The 19459-nt window shown below is 40.6% G+C and overlaps 1 long non-coding RNA gene across 1 annotated transcript; it reads right to left on the bottom strand.

The window, feature by feature from the left end:
* Window positions 1-27: 27 nt before the first annotated feature.
* LOC148156381 (uncharacterized) lies at window positions 28-1183 on the bottom strand. Its single transcript, XR_015764610.1, has 2 exons — window positions 803-1183; window positions 28-565 (listed from the first exon to the last, which is right to left on the bottom strand). It is a non-coding gene; the product is annotated as an uncharacterized LOC148156381 (long non-coding RNA).
* Between the last annotated feature and the right edge of the window lie 18276 nt (window positions 1184-19459).

The raw sequence follows: 19459 nt of genomic DNA, 5'->3' as shown, positions 1-19459 counted from the left end.
CCCAAAAACCCAGTGTCTTGACAGATGTCTGATTATATAATTGTTTACTTTAATCACATAAAATATTTATTTAAAAATATAATCTCATTACATGTATGTTTATTACCTGAATATTTAAATATCAAATTGTTACTTAAAATGTGATTCTTTTCTTCACGTTTACATGCAACTTGAAGTGCTTGAATCAAACGATTCATGAATGTTTAATACATTAAATTATTAAATGAGAGAACAGCCACTTCCAACTGTACACATATTTCAACACAAATGGTTCCTGTTCCTCTTCAGAGTCTGCAGTCTTGCTGAGCTCCTCTCCTGGGGTTCCTTCCTCCTCAGCCTCTCCAACTTGCTCCTCTTCTGTTGCCTCTGCTACTGTGTTTTCATTATTTATCTCTTCTGGGGTAAATAATGAAATCAGTCTCAGTAACCTGTTGATGGTTTTGCTGTATCGCCTCTTTAATTGACGCCCATGTCGGTCCGATGTTGTGGCGTTTACCTCAGTGACCCACATTCAGCACTGGACCCCAGTCAGGATTGAGCTCATCCATTTCATACGTCGGTTTGCCTTTAAGAGGACATATCAGAACACATCGCTATTAAAGCTGTACATTTGATAACACTAGTAAAATAGTTTACTTCACAATAATGTAATAACCTCGATGTCCACTGACAAAACTCGGACTATGCTACATAAACAATATTAGCCCGAGCTAAACAACAGAAACTGAACGTAAGAACACTCGGACAAAATCATAGAACAACATTATGACACAAAACCAACAAAGCAAATTTAGACACTCACCAGAAAGGAAATGTCTGGAGGAAACTTGTAGGTATCTGGGGATTTTGGAGAACGTGATATCAAGACGTGTCACCGCTGATACCAGGACATTCGTCTTCTTTTCGTTAGCACCGATAGCTTAGCCTCCTCACGTTGTTTCCAAGCAGGATAATAGTGAAACCAAAGTCCGTCTTATATCCTTTTACCGTTTCAGTCGTGTGATCGGACATTACAGACAATAACGTAGCAAGTTCGTACCATAGCTAAATTATTTTAAGTAACTTGGATTGAAAAAATCTGCGAGACTGTTTTTTTTTATACTGCGAGACTGTTGTCTATGGACCCCTAAGATGGCGCTGATACCCCTCCGACTAGAGCAGTGACGTCACGCTCCAAAGCTCTATTGACGAGACGCATATTGACAGTTTTATTTATTTATTTTTTAAGATTCAGAGAAAAAAACCTGTTAAAGTTTTCACATTCTTTACATTTGTCCATGTTTCGTCAACTCCAATGTATTTCATTGAGAATTTTCAAACGGGGGGGGGGGGGAGAGGGGGGAGAAAAAATAACGTACATGGTGTTGAGATTTACTTTAGAAAAAAAAAATCTGAAAAATGTGGCGGGCATATGTTCAGCTACCCTACATAGTTCATTGCAATGAGAGCAGCTTCCATCAGCGGTAATCAGCCTATCTGTCTCTGCAGAAGGAATTAATTCCCACGTTACTCCATGGAGATAATGTGTTAATGGTTTTGTGCAGTTTTATTTCTTTTTTTTTTTACACTTAGCTCTCTGCACACCTACTGAAAAGTTACATTTTGCTCTTATCTGACCTCTTCCACTTCTTGATGAACCTCTTATGGTTTTCTTCCAACAGTGGGTTTCTTCTTGCATAAAGGCCAGATTTATGTAGTGCGAAGTTGTCCTAACACAGCACACATTTTCTGACTTTTCTTGTGCTACGGTTAGATTTGGTCATAAAATAAATGCCTTTTCCTGCCTGATTTTCTCAGTATTTGTGTTGCAAGTTTTAGAATTGTTTATTTATTTGCAGAAGATCAAACAGGAAACGGGTAAAAAGAGAAGGTGAGCAGACATGCAGCAACATTTCAAAGCATTTTGGTGCTTCTTGTTTCAGTTCTGTTTGCCTCTCATTAATGTGTCTCTACTGATTTGCTTAGTGTGTTGCATTCATTTTATGCCACATATTTTGCACGTTCTTCTTTCAAAGGTTCAATTTTGGTTTCATCTGATCAGAGGCTCTTCTTTCACTGGTGTGCCGAGTCCACCACATATCCTGTTGCGAACTGGCTTCTGAGTTTTTCCAATAATTGTGTTCTATGAGCCACTGTTGTGATTGACTCAAAAACCAAAACAAATGAGGAGAGCTGGCAAACCAAATGGAAACAAAAGCATCTTTGTGTTGATAGCTGGCAATTGAAGGCCACCCAAGAGTTTTTGTTGCATGGGGGGGAAAAAAACATGGCAAAAGATTTAGAGATTCTCTCTTCAAAGCAATTTGAAACCGTACTGAGACCCTAAGAAATCCCAGTGGGCTTACAAAGCAGCCACAACCATTAAGTGTTTGTAGCAAACCAAATATAACAAACAAGAGGGGCTTGTGTGTCACAAACCTCTTCCATAAAGGGTTCATTTGTGGAATGGGAGACATATAGTTTGAACGTCAGTAATTTGTGTTGCGTGAAAAGAAAAAAAAAAAAAATAACGCACTCACACAAATTGGTTAGCAATGCTGCCCTGTCGCATGTAGGTTCTGTTTTTTCTTTGATATTATGACATTTTATTGTTTCTGGAGAAACAATAAAATGTCATAGAAATTTCCAGAAAGCGGCTGGAAATTTGGACTTTTCCAGCCGCTTTCTGGGGTTTGAGCCTGGCTGGATGGTCAGACCTGGTTCTTTTAAACACTATTTTCAATGTCCTCCCTCTGAAGACTTTTCTGTATAATGAAACGGTAGATTTAAAGTTCAGCTGCCACTTTAAAACCTCCTTAACAGACACATACGCCGCTCCAGAACTTCTTTTGATCTCACCGTGATTTTCACTCCCACTTCGCAGTCGGCAGCACACCCCGGCTAAACCTTCTTCAAGATGCTGAGTAATGATCCTCTCATCATCGTGTGCACCCGAGGCGATGAACTTCACCGCTCATTTTAAGTGGAAATCAATCAATGTGCAATCACAGCACATAAAATAGGTACATGAGAATTAAAAAATATGCAAACAATAATGAGAGAAAGTCTATTTTGTCCACTTGACTTTTACATAAAATAGTTTTTTTTATTGGTAACATTTTGATGGTCAAAATCGCTGAATATATTCATTGTTATACATGGAAAACGTCTGGGGCGAGGCAGTGCAGTACTGTTTTTCACCCGTAGTGGCGCTATGTCACATATAAATGACGCAGGCATTCACATGGCCGTTGCCGTCTCTCTTTATTTCACCAATATACTTTATATCACACACACACACTCACAATATCATTTTCAACTACTACTACTACTACTACTAATAATAATAATAATAAGAAGAAGAAGAATAGTAGATTATGAATGCAGGTTTATCCACTCAAAGATTAAAAACAAAAAACTTTAATCTCTAAAGAACATTTAACACTGGAACTTTTAAATATCCAAAAATAAACAAACAAAACAACAAAAAATCTCCGTAACCAAAACTGCATTTGAAAAAAAATAAAAAATAAAAAATCATCATTCAGTTTATTCCGGGAAAACAGGCAAACATGGAAGGTGACCTTAAATTGAATATTCTTTTACTTTTCTTGCAGAGGTATTCCTGAATTGTATGCAATTCATTAAAGCATATTTCAAATATTTAATCAGTTAAATTGAAAATTGATATATAAGCTTCTATATTGGATTTGTGTTGGTGCAGCCAGAGTACGTCTGAGTCGGGTTTGGAACCCTTTAATATTTGCTTGCGGTTCTAGTTTTACTTGAATTTGTCAGTATTGTGGGGAAATAAATATATATCCACATGTCCAAATATGTTAGAAAGACAGAATGCAGTGGGGTGTCCTGCTTTTTTTCCACATTACTGTATTGCTGATACGTGCCCAGTAAATACATCCAAAATGCATTATTTATGCCGTCCGTCACAACCGATCAGAAACGAAAGAGAAACAAAAGCCATTTTTGCCTTATTTTATTTTATTTTTCTAACAATCTGTGCATGGAAGTAACATTTGCTGCCAGGCAGAATGAGTCTGCCAGTGTTTTGGTAATGTTTGCGCCACTGCTTCATCACTCCCCACATATTTGTTATTTGGACACAGTATGAGAAGCCATAAAGGGCAGGATGAGACTATTTCCAGGGAGTCCTGCTGGGAGAAAGACATGAAAAACTGGCTGTGTGTGTGTGCCATTCATCATCTCTCCCCCCCCCACCTCACCCTACACACACACACACACACACACACGCACACACACACACACACACACCCACGCAAACACACACACACACACACACACACACACACACACACACACACACACACACACACACACACAGGTCTCTGTGTAACAAAGCTGAGCTCTGCCACAGAGAGAAAACATTTCCATGGTAACGAGTCCAGCAAGGTCAGGCACATGAAGTGAAAGCCAGGTGTTGATTGGTTCATAGATAATTACACTTTCCTTAAGATGATGTGCAAACAGATTTCTTTTATTTAAATTTTTTTTATTTCCATCTCTATTTAGAAGCTGTTGTAAAAAAAAAAAAAAAAAAAGAAAAGCATTATCAGTTATTTCAGCTGCAGGCCTATGCTGCATTTATTTCTTCCTTAATTCACCAGCTTGGAAGGCTTATTCTTCAGTGTGATAAATTATACATTGTGCTTGTCTGTTGTCTTAAAAATAAGCAGCGCATCAACCCACAGCAGCTTGTGGAAAAAAAACCCCTCTAAAACGAAGTCAATATCACGGAGCATCCGACCAATCACGGTAATTCGTTGTGAAGGGCCTTTCATTTACTGGCTCGTCAAACAGAGACGGTGAAGTGTTTTCCAAAAAGCGCAATCTTTAGGTTTTGATGACTGAGACAGCGGATTCAATATTGCATTCTCTCCACCTGTCTAATCCTGTTTTTCTTTTTTTTCTTTGTAGGTGGTCGGGATGGTGGCGGCTGTCCCAGCATGCACCGGGAGACGCTTTTGACGAGCTGACAGTTCGGGCGAGGAGCTAATAAAAAGCGCCGTGATTCATCCATACGGACGTTTTCTCGCTCGCCCCACTCGGTCTGCTTTTGATCGTTTCAAAGACGCGACATTTTGAATTCGTTAGATTCCCGTGTAAACTTAAAGGAACAACAGCTTCCATGTGGGTTCCTTCCGTTGCTTGCAGAGAATTAGATGATTGTACTGGGAACCAGCGACGGCTTATAGACACAAGAGGCTGTCGACGTGTAAAGTGAGGGAATTATGTGGGAGTAGAAACGATTTATAGGCTCTAATTCCTGCCACAAGACCTAAAGCATGAACCACCTTGCACCATTGTACAATAAAAGTTTCAGTACTAGTCTAAAAACAACAAAATCAGTAAAATGTCATAAAGCGTGGTCTGTTAAAGGGGCAGTATTGTGTGAAATTGACTTTTTGGAGATTTACATCGTGTTATAATGTTATTCTCATCAAAAACATAGCTGGCGTGTTGCTTTGATTCTTCCATTTATGTTTTAAAAATCCTTGAATCTCCCATGGAAACCGTTCAGCTAGCAAAACGCCTAGGTGGTCTTAGCTCCTCCCTCAAGGACGTAGTTCCTCCTCAGAACTGCAGTTTCTAAACTTACATGCTTCCAGATTAAAAAGCAGCCCTGCCCCTGCAACTCCTCCACTCAGCTCCTGCAGACTAGCCAGCAGCAATTAGCAATCACCTGCTGGAGCTGCGCATCAGCTGAGCTCATCATATGAGCTACTTGTTAGTGCAATGCTGGTAAAAAATGTTGAAAGAGGAGCGATGTGATGACTTCCTGTGAGCAAAGTTTCATAAAGAGCAGGAGTTTTTAAAGAGACAGGGTCCTAATTTGAGGGCGCTAAATTACGAAGTCAAATTTCTTTTAAGTCATTTTATATGGAGAACATTTTTACGACAATTGAAAGTAACAGCTACTTGGTTGGAAAACCCATGATAATGTTAACTGGTGATGTTTAGTGCCAGCAAGTAAGAAAATTAATTTTGTTCCAGTTAATTTATTAAATGTAAATAAAGTAAGTTTGACAAACTACAATTACTTGTGAATTTTTTTTTAAGCGCCATTCTTTTTTCTAGTGCTCTTAAAGTGGACGAAACTATCACTTTATTGGAAGGTTGTTTGTTGTTGGTCATTATAACGTCAGTGGTTGTTTTGTGACAGTTTTTGTCATTGACTAAATGAGGTTTAGGAAAATGTTACCCATCTCATTCTGTCTTAATGTGACAGAAAATCAAAATGAATCAGTAAAGTATCAGCTGCTCTGCTTTAGAGAGAAATCCTACCTTTTTGTTCTAATAACTACAGTGATTTACTGGCTTTGTATCCACATGAGTCCATACCCACACTGGCAACTTTAGCAGATAAGAAAAAAAAAAGACCAAAAGTAGCTTTAGATTAGTTTAATCAGAGCTGCACATGTGCATTATTTTTGTTTGAGTCTTTTGATTCTGCAGTCGTAAAGACTGGTACCTTTTTCATGGTTCTGCTAAAACGTATTTCCCTTTTCTTGGTTTTAATCATAAAAACGTGAGTTAACATTAAAGCTGCACAATAGACTTACTCCTGTTAAAGCAGCTCTCTCGTTTCATTTCAAATGAGTGGCTTTGACTTATCTTTTAATTGCACTAAAGACTTTTGAATTCAAATTCTTTTCTCATGCGCGTTACATCTCACCTCTTCTCTCACCTACAGCCAGGATGCATCACTCTATCTGAAAAACCAGCACAACTTTTTAATAGCATAATTAAAAACCGTTCAGACTGACTCTGCTGCTTATCTCCTTTTTAAAAATATTTTTTAAAAAGTAAGGATTCCTAGCAAACCAGTTAAGAACGCGCCGAAGCCTAAAATCTTTTCTTATCTCAGCTCCGGCTGTGACTTGTGCAGGAATGCGTTTTAACACAATAAAAGCGCAAATTTCTTGTCGTACTCGATGCTGTTGTGAGCGCAGCGACGACGACGACGCGCAGATCAGAAGGTCAGCGCGTGTGTTTGAGGCTGCGCCGGTCGCGTAATGGCCGCGTTACATCATGCGAAGCGTCAGATAATGGCGCATTAACATGAATAATGTATTCCATGTTGACAAGCGGGGGGAAACACACAGAACCTAAATATTCTATAAGGACTTGAATTCTTAGACCATAATAGTAGTTTGGGAGCTAATGGGCCGTCAGGTGTCACGTTCAATGATGAAGAGATATGGGGGAATGTGTGGACGTCTCTGTGTGTGTGCGCTAATAAAATTCCTTACAAAAAGCAGCTTTTTAAAATGTATATCCCTCTTTAGTCTTTATATTCTTGACTTATGGTAGGGAGAGTCTATTGAAAGAAACACTCTGCAGTAATGGCTGGGCATCATTGAATGATACTATAAATTAACAAAACACTACAAAATTCACATGCTGCCATTTTTACAGACACATACTGATTACAGTGGACATGTACATTATCCAGGCAAGTTTGAAAGAGCCATAATCAGACTGAGTTCTGTTTTCAGACACGTAAAAACCTCTGAATGAAACATGCCAACTTAAGCGCTTTCCAGCAATGGCCCCCGAGTTTGGGTTCTTCCTCGTCTTTCCGCTCTGGAGGATCCATTTCGTCATCCGTCTTCACAGTTACTACTTTAATTCACTATGTTGCATATTAAGATGTAAGACCTTCCTTTGAAGGCAGATCCACTTACAACTTTCTGTTCTCTATCTGTTTGTCAATCGAGATTTATGTTCAGAAAATCACCCAGGTCACGCATCACCTCTTTGCGTCTCAGACAAACTGACCCACTTCTCCGTCTTTTCCAGGAAAACAGACTGTGCCTGTAGGGGAAGCCGTCCGCGACATAAGGCAGCTGCAGAGCTGACTGGTTCCGGAGCGGCCTGCTCCTCCTCCTCCTCAACTTCCCTCGAGTCATTACAGCAGCGAGCGGCAGACAGTGGGAATGGATGGGTTTCATTCCAAAGCGGCACTTCCACTTGTCTGATCATTCAAGGTCATATCTAGCAGATCAATAAGACTACGCTGATGTATGGGGAAGTAGATGAGACGTGTGTGTGCGTGTGTGTGTGTGTGCTTGAGGGTACGGGTGGAGGTGGAAGGGGTGGAAGGATGACACTGACACTGACACACACACACACACACCTGTGCAGGGTCAAGTCCGGAGTGTTCCTCTTTCCGACACTAGATGTCAGTGGCACGCAGCGCAGACATAAGAGCCGTGCCTGCAGAGTTCAGGAGTGCAAGCTGCTTGTTTCTTGAGTCAACACACTTCCAAATGCATATCATGAATTCATTTCATGCAGTTGATCCGTTTAAGCCCCCCAAACTGCAGCACGATGCAACGTAAGGAGCGAACACCAGCGGGGCGTCGTCACCGTTTCCTTGATTACTGAGAAATCTCAGTTTGCCTTCCCGCACCAATATTAGATCTCTAATCCGCGTGCCCTGATTATGCTAAAGGTCATATTCGTTTGCTCTGTGTGCACAGTCACACAGACGGATCTTCAAGTTTCATTTTAATGTTTGGTTTTCGGCTGATCTTAGCACAGAACATCTGTGTAAAAAAAAAAAAAAAATGTTAATACTTACACCACTCGGGCGAAGTATTAAAGGGATGTGATTTGTCAAGCTGTGTGAGTGACTGTTATGATCTCATGGTTGATGTTTCAAAAGCAGAAAAAATGAGTGAGTTTTATAGGGACAAACTGGGTGCACAATTCTGAATTTAAAGCAGCTTGAAATAAAATATATGGGCTGAAATATATAAATACACAAACAAAACTTTGTTAATTTGCAGCTTTAGAGAAGGACATTATGAGAGGAAGATTATTAAGGTGACCTTTCAAGCTTAAAAACAGTGTTGTAGTTGTCAAGCATGGTGGTGGCAGAATCATTCTCTGATCTTGCATCCACTCAGTGTGTCATCTGTGTTCGGTTTAAATGTTTTAGCAAGATATGGGTGGAGTTTCCATACACTGATCCAGTAAAAGTCAGACCACCTACATGGTGATGTGAATAGCACTAATTAACTCTTCATTGTAGCCCCTGTTAATCCACAAAGGTACATTAGGCTCTGAGTAAAACAGATGTGGAATTAGAGGGAAAAAATGAGGTCCAATCCATGATCCAGTTTAATGGCCCACCTAGCAGCTAACAGGACTTAATCAATCTGCTCCTAACTTACTGGTTTTGGGGACTTTGGCACACCTTCAACAGTCTGGGTGACTTCATGCCCAGACAAGTCTGTTGTGGCAGCAAAATCTGCCCCAATAGACTACAAGGTATCTGTGAGGTGGTGGTCTTAATGTTTGTACCAGATCATTGTACGTTCAGCTACACCAACATATCACGTAGATAGACAGGCAATGGATGGCGTCGGTCTCCAATGTTAGTCCTTAAGATCTACTGTCCTGTAGGTTTTAGATGTATCACTGCTCCAACACACCTAAATAAATGATGTCCTCGTTACCAGGCCTTTACCAAGCTTGATGGCTGAAGAGGAAATTCAGTCATTTGGAGGGACGCATCTAAACTCAAAGGCCAGTAGATCTTGAGGACTAGGGTTATAGACTCCTGGTGTATGACTTAGGGTTTACCCTCAGATTTTCTCTATACCGCATCACTGAGGTGTAGAGACTCAATTATTGAGTCTGACTGTAGGTCAGAGAGAACTCAAAACATGGTGGAAACCAATGAAAAGGCTGAGTCTGTGAAGTAAAAGGAGGAAGTGAAAGAATGCCTCGCCTGATTAGTGCAGTGGTTCTCAGTGTAGCTGCTTCAAAAGTATCATGATCAGATCGAGGGTTCACTTTTAAAGTCCCACCATGATGGAGCCAAACAGTTTGAGTGTAATTATATTACAGGTGTGGAATATCACTGTGCTGGAGAAAAGGAATCATTATCATATCAATAAAACCATTTATCATTGCAGTAATTAGAGAGCTGACTCCATGTCATTCCAAACTGACACGTATAAATTCCATCCCATTCGCCCCCCTCCACGCCGCTCCCTAAGAAGTCATCAATGTTTGCCAATGTAATATCATCATACAGCCACATTCCTCCTTTCTATCTAATCTAATTCATCAGTCTAATAGGTCATAATTAATTGCTCCATTATTAATAGAGTGATGTCATACCTACGAGCTTTGGGTCGGATGGTGGTGGTGGTGGTGGGGAAATGAACTGTCTGTCACAAAGAACGCCGCCTTTGGGAACGCTCCGGGGAGTCTGAGCTGGAAGTGGCAATCACCGTTGGAGTTTTTTTTGGCAGATGAAGGAGCTCGGCTGTGTCAAAAGCTCATCAGACTCAACCGTTCACAGATCAAATCTATCAGCGATCGGTGTGAGTGTGTGATTACTGCCGATTACCTCAGGTCAAAAGGTTCAAACATCATTGAGGAGGATATTAAACCACAGTGGGACATGAATATTTAACCATCTCATTCTGGCGATGCTCACTCTTTGGCTAACTTGAGCCAAAGGAGATGATGATTAGCCTTGCAGACGGGGGCTAATGACCTGGGATGGATTAGACTGGATGGCCATCGAGGCTGACAGTGACATGGAGTGGACAGACTCATTCTTGTGGAAAAAAAAAAGATCTGGAGTGTACGGACATACAGCAGGAAGTCCATGCTTCTTTAAAAACTGAACTGTTGGGTAGCATAGAATGTGAATATTAGGATGCAACAACTTACAAATATTTAATTGCACAATATCAGTCTATCATACGCTGAAAAATAGAACTCGCATTGATCTTGATAAACATTTTTTAAAAATATAATCACACAGAGATTTCAAGGTTTCAGGGAGAGCACGTTTTCTACTTTGTTGCATCACTCTTTCTCCTAAAAGAAGTCGGCTTGATACTAAAGATATCAGCTCCTGATATGAACTGTTCTCGCTTCGTGGAAGATTCCTGCAGCTCAAACTCTCAAGTATTTATTGAGTAACTATCTGATTCTCTCTGTCTCTCACATCATGCTTAAAAATATTGGGTCCACTGTTTCTTTACAATATATCTCCGGGACATCAAGGTTTGCAAATATTTGTTTTCTGAAACTCTCAGCATTTCAATTATGTTGAGGTTGGGACTGAATTATTAAGATATCCTGATAGTTTTTTTCTAGAGCTATCTGTTCAATAGCTTGAAAGGAAGCAATGGTAAAACAGAGTAAACGCAGGTGAATTTTTGAAAAAAAACAAACAAACATGTTTTTCGTTAAAACGTTTTTGCTCTAGGATGAGGTGGCTTTTTGGCCACATCATAATAGATGTTTTTCACAAAACGACAATGGAATCACTTTTTCTTTTTGCATCAACAACAGGATGTTACTACTGACGAAAACAACAAAGAAGACAACAGGAAGTGGTTAGGAGGATGATGGGTTTTTCCTTTTTCCAGACTACGTGCACCTGGCTCCACCTCAGAGCTCTCACAGCATCACAGAGTTCATAAAAACTTTTGGGTCAGGCGTGGCACACAACAGGGGCAAACTGTGACCCAACGCAGCTGTCACAGGTTTGATTCCCAGCCTGTTGACCTTTGCCCTATGACTTACCCCTCTCTCATAACCCACTTTCCTGTCTGACAACTGTTAAATATAAGCCACTAGAGCTGAAGAAACCTTTTAAAATACAAAAAAGGAAAATTAAAAAAAAGTTGTCATTATAATTGTAAAGTTGCGGTATTTTTTTTTTTACATTAAAATACAAAGATATACACACATTCGTTATGGAAACAAAGCTATTGATGTGCAATCGACAAATCCTCGGCAACTACGTGACAATGCCATTTCCAGAAGGTCCAAAATTTTTGAGAAATGTTTCCAACACATTTCTGACTCCATGTCACACGTGTGATCAAACCCAGTACAAAAAAGTTAGTACATAATACTTTCCTCTTGTGATGAGTATGTACTTTTACAGCAACTTTTAAGTAAACATCTGTTTCGCTGCAAGACTGCAGAGAAACATTCCAACAAGCCAACCCAAACGAAGCGATCCGTTTGCTTTTGGGAGAAATTCAGACTGATGCTGTGCGAACATTAGGCCTGTTAAAAAAAAAAAAAAAAAAAACATACCACAGAGACATGCATGTGGACACGTTCTCAAGCTCACACTAATGCAAATGCAGATTTTAACCCCAATGCCAGTGCTGGCAATGCGTCACAGACAACCATCTGCCCCTTTGTTTCAAACAGCATTGCAACCTTTTTCAGAGAGTGCATGTGTTTGGATATCTGTAGAAGTAGTGTATGTGTGTGTGTGTGTGTGTGAGTGTGTGTGTGTTATCATTGGCATGCATCCCTGCTTTCTATATCAAGAGTGTATTCTGGCAGCCAATTGTCCATTTGGTTGGGGAGAGTTGCCAAGCTGAGGTGGAGGTCATTTCTGCACAGCTGAATCGCTGAACAGCACTGCTGGCAAAGCAACAGCGTAGCATAATGTCATCATTGGAAACCAAAAAAAAAAATAAAAAAATGATACATGTGAGTAAAGATTCACATCCTGTGTGAATTTGATTTAACATAACTTCACTGTATTTACTTTTCTTTTCAGTCTAGTCTGGCTCTCAGTCACACGCTCAATATGACTTAAAAAAAGATATTTCCTTGTCTTACTTCATGCAGAGCTGGCGGTCAAGGCTGTGTTTCTTCTCTCCTTCTTCCTTCCTTTTTTTCTTTTTTTTAAATCCTGTGTGGGGGCCAAAGATGCTCGGTCCCCACTGAGCCTTTCTGCTTTCATCCTTGGATGTGATCAATAATGGATGGAACTCCCACAGCCTGACACGCAGGGATCGCTTGGAAAAAAAAACAAAAAAAAAACTTGGAAAACCATCCTCAATTCTGCCAGCCCCGGAGCGCCGTGTGGGAGACAGGCCCCGCGCTTGGCCGCCAATTAGCACCAACATTTTACAGCCGCTCGCTGGGCGAGACCGTTAGCGAAGCACGCTCAAATACTCTCACACACACACAAACACACACACGCGGAAGAGTGCGCGTGCGCGAACACCGGCACCGGCAGACAACCTCTGGAGAGTCGCTGACCTACTCCCCTAACCACTTTATTGATCTGCGGGCCAAAGATGTGAAAGCCTATTGAGGTCGTCATTAATGATTCATCATATCCAGAAAATGTCAAATGTGGCTTGGGAGCGTAAACACGAACACGTCAGATGTTACGGACTCATAAACATGCAAGAGCTTTGAAGAAATTCCTCCGCGCACCTATATGAATCATACATGTGAGAAGTGGATACGGCGAGCGTGAAGAAGGGGGAGGGGGGATAACTCTTAGATAGGGTGATGCAACTATTTCGTTGTGTTTTGCCCTGCTGCTGTCACTCAATTTTCTTAGGACAGCCACAAAGAGCTGTACGTTATTTTGGAATAATCATATGTTTGGCCTGGTTTCTGTCTGCCTGCGTTAGCCTCCAGCACCGAACAAGCAGAATCACTAGGACCCATGTGCACACCATGCATGCATTCTGAAGTTTCTTCTTGCTTTTAGTCCGGCTGTCTTTTGATTAATATTGTAACAGAGACAAGCTGGCAAGGAGGCATGCACTGTAAACATATACAATGTATTAGCAATTCCGTTGAGGTTCCCACAAACCTACAGTCTACCCTTATGGGAAAACCCCTGAAGAAGAGTACGAGCCACACAAGCTGGATGTTAATTCTCTGTTCCATATATACACTCCCAAAATACACTAACATAACAAATATTGTAGGCTCCTTTTCCCATATGAACCGTAGCACAATGGATGCATCTTGGTGGGGGGGATGCTGTAGAACAATGTTCCTAGTTGTTTTCCTATTGGATCATTAGCAGAAGTTATGCTCTCTCATTTGAATCCTGCCAGACAATGGCACCACACAAACGTCCTATTCAAAGATTTGAAACTCAGATTTTATGAGTCAGGTCAAGAACAGACTGGCCTTGTGCTTGAGTCCCGGTCAACTCCCAAATTAAATTGTAAATTTGACTTTACAGGAGGAAGCTACTCGGGAACGTAAAAAGACGAAACAGGCGAGTCGGTCCCCGCTTCCAGTGCAGTTGGTACTGATGGAGATGGTGATGGGTCATATCGTATTTCCTAATTTTGTTATTTTGGTCATTTCTTGATACCTGTGAAAGTTGAGTATGAAAACAAATCATCTGCCATGGGATGCTGGGATGCTTTGGAACAGCTAAAGCATCGGAGGGAGAAATCCCTCCTTGTAGGTGAGGTTTGGTTATATCTAGAGTACAAATGCTCTAGATACAGGATTTCTCTTTTGTCTTTGGCAAAAGAGAAATCAAAGATTTACATTTTTTGCCGTCAAAAGCGGCCGTGTTTCTCAGAGTTTTGTAGAAGGAGACTTATTCCTCTACGGTTTCAAGACTTCTATTGCCTGCATATGTAATCACTAAATGTTCTCGCCTTTCAGATTGCAAATTTTCATCTAACCTTTCCGGGCGCACAGTGTGACATATATCACAGTTTAAAAAGAAAGTGCTGGTAACCCTTTCCTTTGCTCTGCGCTCCCCATGTGAGCTCCTATTAGACCAGGCCACAATCTCCGTCTGAACAATGACTTTATGTCCCCGCAGTTAATTATCTGCCTGATCCATAGCATAGAGAGGAATGAACGAACTGCAGCTCTCTGTTCCATACGTAGGCACTAATGTGCTTTCTACATAGGCAGGCACGGGCAGAGTCATGAGACAGGGCTATTAGATCAATGTAATGAGTTTATATATGAGTAATGGCTACGTATTCACTCGCACAGAACTCTCTGTTTCTGAATCTGTAATCCTTGATCTCTTGGGAAATCTTGTAACTAATTTTGGAGGTAAGTTAATGTTGAACAACGTCTGCGTGAGGATTTGTCATGTGCATCAAAATATGGATAAAAATAGGCTTTAAACAATTTCTAAGTACAACGCTTAGATCTTTTAGGTTGAGATGACGCGGTGCGTTATTGCGGAGTGGACGGAAAACGATCCATGGTTTTGAAAATGTGCAACATGCATTTGTGTGGATGAATCAATTTTTTTTTTTTTTGCTCCAAATGGGATTAGAGTTATAAGTCTGCCGGCTTTGCAAATATATTATCAAAACAGATTCTCAGTGGTGTTTTGGTTTGGACTTCAGGTCAGCCTTTCTATGTTGTTATAAGCATTTAGTCTGAACTGTTTCTATAGTCACTCAATTTTCTTTTTGCTTTATGTCCTGTATTTAATTTCATTCATTTCATATTATCAACTCTGAGCAGGGTCTTTGTCTCAACTGAAGAAAAGCATCCCAACAGCAAGACACTGTCACACAGTTTTGCATCGAAAAATGTAGGGGTTTGATATTGTAAATTAAAAACAATATTAGGCCAGGTTTTTGTCTTATTGTGTGTTTTACAGCTACAGAGAGCCATTTTTGTTTGCTTCGGTTGTTATGAAAATACAATATATAGCAAATATGACTTAAAAGAACTTTTACTTCCTGATCTAAAGCCTTGAAATTGGGCCTCTGTCTCTTTAAACACCCCTGCTCTGAAACTCCACCAACAGGAAGTCATCACACCAGGCCTCCTCTATTAACTCTAACAAAGTCTTTACCATCATTTCACTGAGAAGTCGCAGTTCCACCAGGTGTTTGCTAATTGCAGCCGGCTAGTCTGAAGGAGCCGACTGGGGGAGGGTTGATCTGTGAGGTGGAAGCCCAGAAGCTAAGAAACTGCAGCTCTGAGGAGGACTTGCACCTTGAAGGTGGCACTAGATCCAACAATGCGCTTTGGACAGCTGAATAGTTGCCATGGAGATTCAAGGATTTCTCAGACATGTGTAAAAGAATCAAGGCACTCCAGGTATGTCTTTGATGACAGAGCAACACGATGTAAAGCTCAAAAAAGTAGATTTGACATGATTTAACTACACCTTAAAATATTAAAAACCTTTTATCTTTTTCCCTTACTTTACAGACATTTACCACCAAAAAAAAAATCCAAATAAAACACAAAAAACATCTTTTTCTTGAAATGACAAGCATCAGACGTTTTATATTTAAGCCAAATCTCTCTCCCCCCACACCCCCTTTTATTATTTTGGCTATATAATAAATTCCTAATTGTAGCATGAGAAAAAAAAAGTTAAAAAGTTCATTTGGACATGAAGACTCTGTACGTTATAGCTAAACTGGCCCTGGAAGACTTGGACCACCAGCCCTTTAAGCACCTCGGCCGTCGTTCTGCTGTGCTTGTGTTTATTTTAATAGATTTCGCCAGCTTTGGCTGTAAAGAGCGAGGACGTTAAACCGCTACAGGCTGGTGAATTACCGGCAATAAAGCCGCGAGCGCGTGGTGCCCGTTGGCGGCTCTGAGGCTCGGTGGGCCGGACAGGGCCGCGCGCGACAACCGACTCATCCCTCCCACCCCCTCAAAGCTCGCCTCCAACAACAGCCTGAAGTCTTGCTAATTGTCTCTTCTTGTCATCCCCGTTTACTCAAGCCTCACCACTCTCTCTGCCATAATGGATTCGGGGGGCCCCTGACAAGTCGTGTTTGATTGATTTCTCCGCCTGACCGTGCGGTGGAAGGACTCCTGGCTGCGTGCCAGCCGTACGGCGGGGCGGTCCCCGGCGTGCCTGTCCACACCCGCACACGTTTTGATTTGTGCGAGACGCAGATGGAGCCACTATGGCATAGCCGCCACTCTATAATTCTTACAGTGGGAGACGGCGGCGTACGGCGCTGTGCCCGGAGGGTGTCATTAACATTTAGAAACGGCCCCGGCATCAGTCACGCTGCCTGTGCTTAGGTGTGTTTAACCTTTCTTAATGGAGGGGATACGGCAGCAGAACTGAGGGGATTTAACAGAGAAATACCACTGCTGCAATACGGAGAAGTATCAAAAAACACAAAGTGAAGTTTCACAGAGGGCACTTTGAAGGGACAGCGCATTTACATAGATCTTTTGAGAGCGTGTGATCTGGAAAGTCAGAGCAAAGTCGTGTCTTTTTATTTAGGTCCTGGAAAAAAAGAAGTAAGAAATGTTTGAAGGAGACAAATTTGAAATGTTTTCCCTTCTATTGAGTTTGCTCTTTCGGTGAATGCGAATGTCAGGGATGAGCAGGTTCTCATGACGGATGTACGGGGTTGTCATCCCCTGATCGCCTTGGTTAAAATGATAGATTTGAAGAGGCAGAGAGGTCAGTTAAAGTTCACTCCTCCAGACTTAAACTTGCATTGTGCTTTCCGTTCAGTAAGATATGCTGCTGATGACCAGAATGACAATCCTACTGCTGTTCATTCAAGTCCTACTAGCCCAGAGTTCAGGGATTTATGTTGCTCACACAAAAATAATGTAAACAAAAATGTGTAAGATAATGGTTTTCTATAAAAGCAAATTTGTAATTATTATTTTTCACAGTTGTAAAAACTTAACCAATTGAATATCAGTCACAGTAAGAAGACCGGGCAAGCTAATTAAAAACAGGAAGTTATAGTCCTTACGTGAGGAAATGATGGATATTCTGTGGAACATCAAACCCTGTGATGTCTTAAGTGTATCAGTTGATGCACTTATTCTGAATAGTGCACATGTACTGGGATCAAGTGTGTGGGATTCACAGTATTTTGCTTCGTTAGGATAGGGACCTATCCTACACCTGTACTTGTGTTTATACAGCAGAATTTGACATCCAAAAACCTGTAGCACACTGGTTATCTAACATAGCTAATGTAGCTTGTACATGCTACATTAGCTATGTTTCCATTGAATTTTGAGCAGCTTTTTAAAAAGTTTCCAAAAAAGAAATGCAAATTAGACGTCTTTCTATCTACTGGTTTGTCGCGATTCCACCAGGCTACGCAAAACAGTAATTTCATCAATTGCTGATGTTAGGCATGGCTGCAATAAACAGGAAGTAGAGGTTGCAGAAAAATGGAGGTATTCAGGAATGTGTTCCTATGGAGCAAGTTGTAATTGCTAATAGTTTGGATTTGCTCTCAAATTTAGGAAAATGCATAGAAATCCTGCTAATATGCCAATAAAGTATTTATAGTAATAATAAAACATTTGTTCTATGTTTGAACAAAATAATTTAAAGGAAAGATTATGAAAACACTTGAAGGTCAGAAGATAGGTGAAATATCAAACTTGAATAAAAAGTATCAGTATCAGTATTGGTATCGCCTGTACAGGATAATCCCAGAATATCAACACCTTACTGTCATTTTTGTTTTACTGAAAGTGATTCTCGCAAAAAATAAAAATCACTATCTCTTTTTTGCCAAAAGATAAATTAGCCAGCAGAAGAAAAAATAATAATTTTTGGCAAAAAAAAAAAAAAAAAAGACATCAGCCATTATTTCAGGAAGGTGACGATATGCGGCATTTGGACATCTGTAGTGACTATTACCACACTAGCAATTTAATGAATGCAGTCTTAAAGATTCTTTCGTCACTAGACACTCAGTTCATCAACAATACCAAATACAGACACATTGAGTTCAGTTCTTTTAGTTTTATTTTACTTTTTGTAACCAGAATTATTTTGGACAAGATGAACCTAACTTTCTTGTAAATGAGGCCAAATGTTTGGAGCTTTCTCTCCGCCAGTCGAACGGCACTAAGTAGCATCTGGTGGGGTGTTACTCTTCGCTCCGTACAGACCCCCCCCAAAAAAACTCCAGTCACTCTGACACTTTGTCTGGTGTGTCATTAACAAAAAGACTTTGAACAGTGGAGATTATACGAGTACATCTTCTAACATTTTTGAAACAGGAGTCGTTTTAAAACTTGTTATATCTCGATTACATTGTCTAGCTAATTAACAGGACACACATCGATGAAGAGACATTTTTTTGTGCTTTTGATGACAAAAAGCAACACACATTAAGCTGTAATAAAAAAACGGAAATAGTGTAAGTTGTAATGCTCCCTGGAGCTATGGAAATATGCCTCCCTGAGTGTGTGTGTGTGTGTGTGTGTTTATGAGAGCGACAAAGAGAAAGCTGCTCTCATTATCGCTGAATATCTAAGCAAGCGCTGGCCTGCCAATTATGGAGTGTGACTGTCAAAGTTGTTAGCATGTCTGCGCACAGATGTTGTGGCAAATCATCACAGCATATACATATATGATGACTGCTATTGAGGAGATCTGTGTGTATTTCGTTCTGTGGCAAAGGTTACTTTTTTTATTTTCTATTTTTGCAACACGCCAAATTTGTTAAACTAGAGTACATTTAGATCCAAAGCAGGATGTTTTTCATGGCTCAGCAAGTCTCACGTCATAGATACACACCTGTTATTTGTCAAAGACTGAAAATGTCAAAGAATATGCCACCCTGGAGTTCACATATGAGCCAAACGGGGCCTTCAAGAAGTAGACCATGATCAAAACACTGTAGCGTGGAGGCAGATTTTGAAGCATGGTTCAGTAATAGGGAAGCATTAGCCGTTA

The sequence above is a fragment of the Poecilia mexicana genome, unplaced genomic scaffold (assembly GCF_051168715.1).
Source record: "Poecilia mexicana isolate PSO_F unplaced genomic scaffold, ASM5116871v1 scaffold_11, whole genome shotgun sequence".
Taxonomy (NCBI): domain Eukaryota; kingdom Metazoa; phylum Chordata; class Actinopteri; order Cyprinodontiformes; family Poeciliidae; genus Poecilia; species Poecilia mexicana.
Note: the sequence above shows the minus strand (reverse complement) of the source record. Positions and strands in the feature narration are given on the sequence as shown.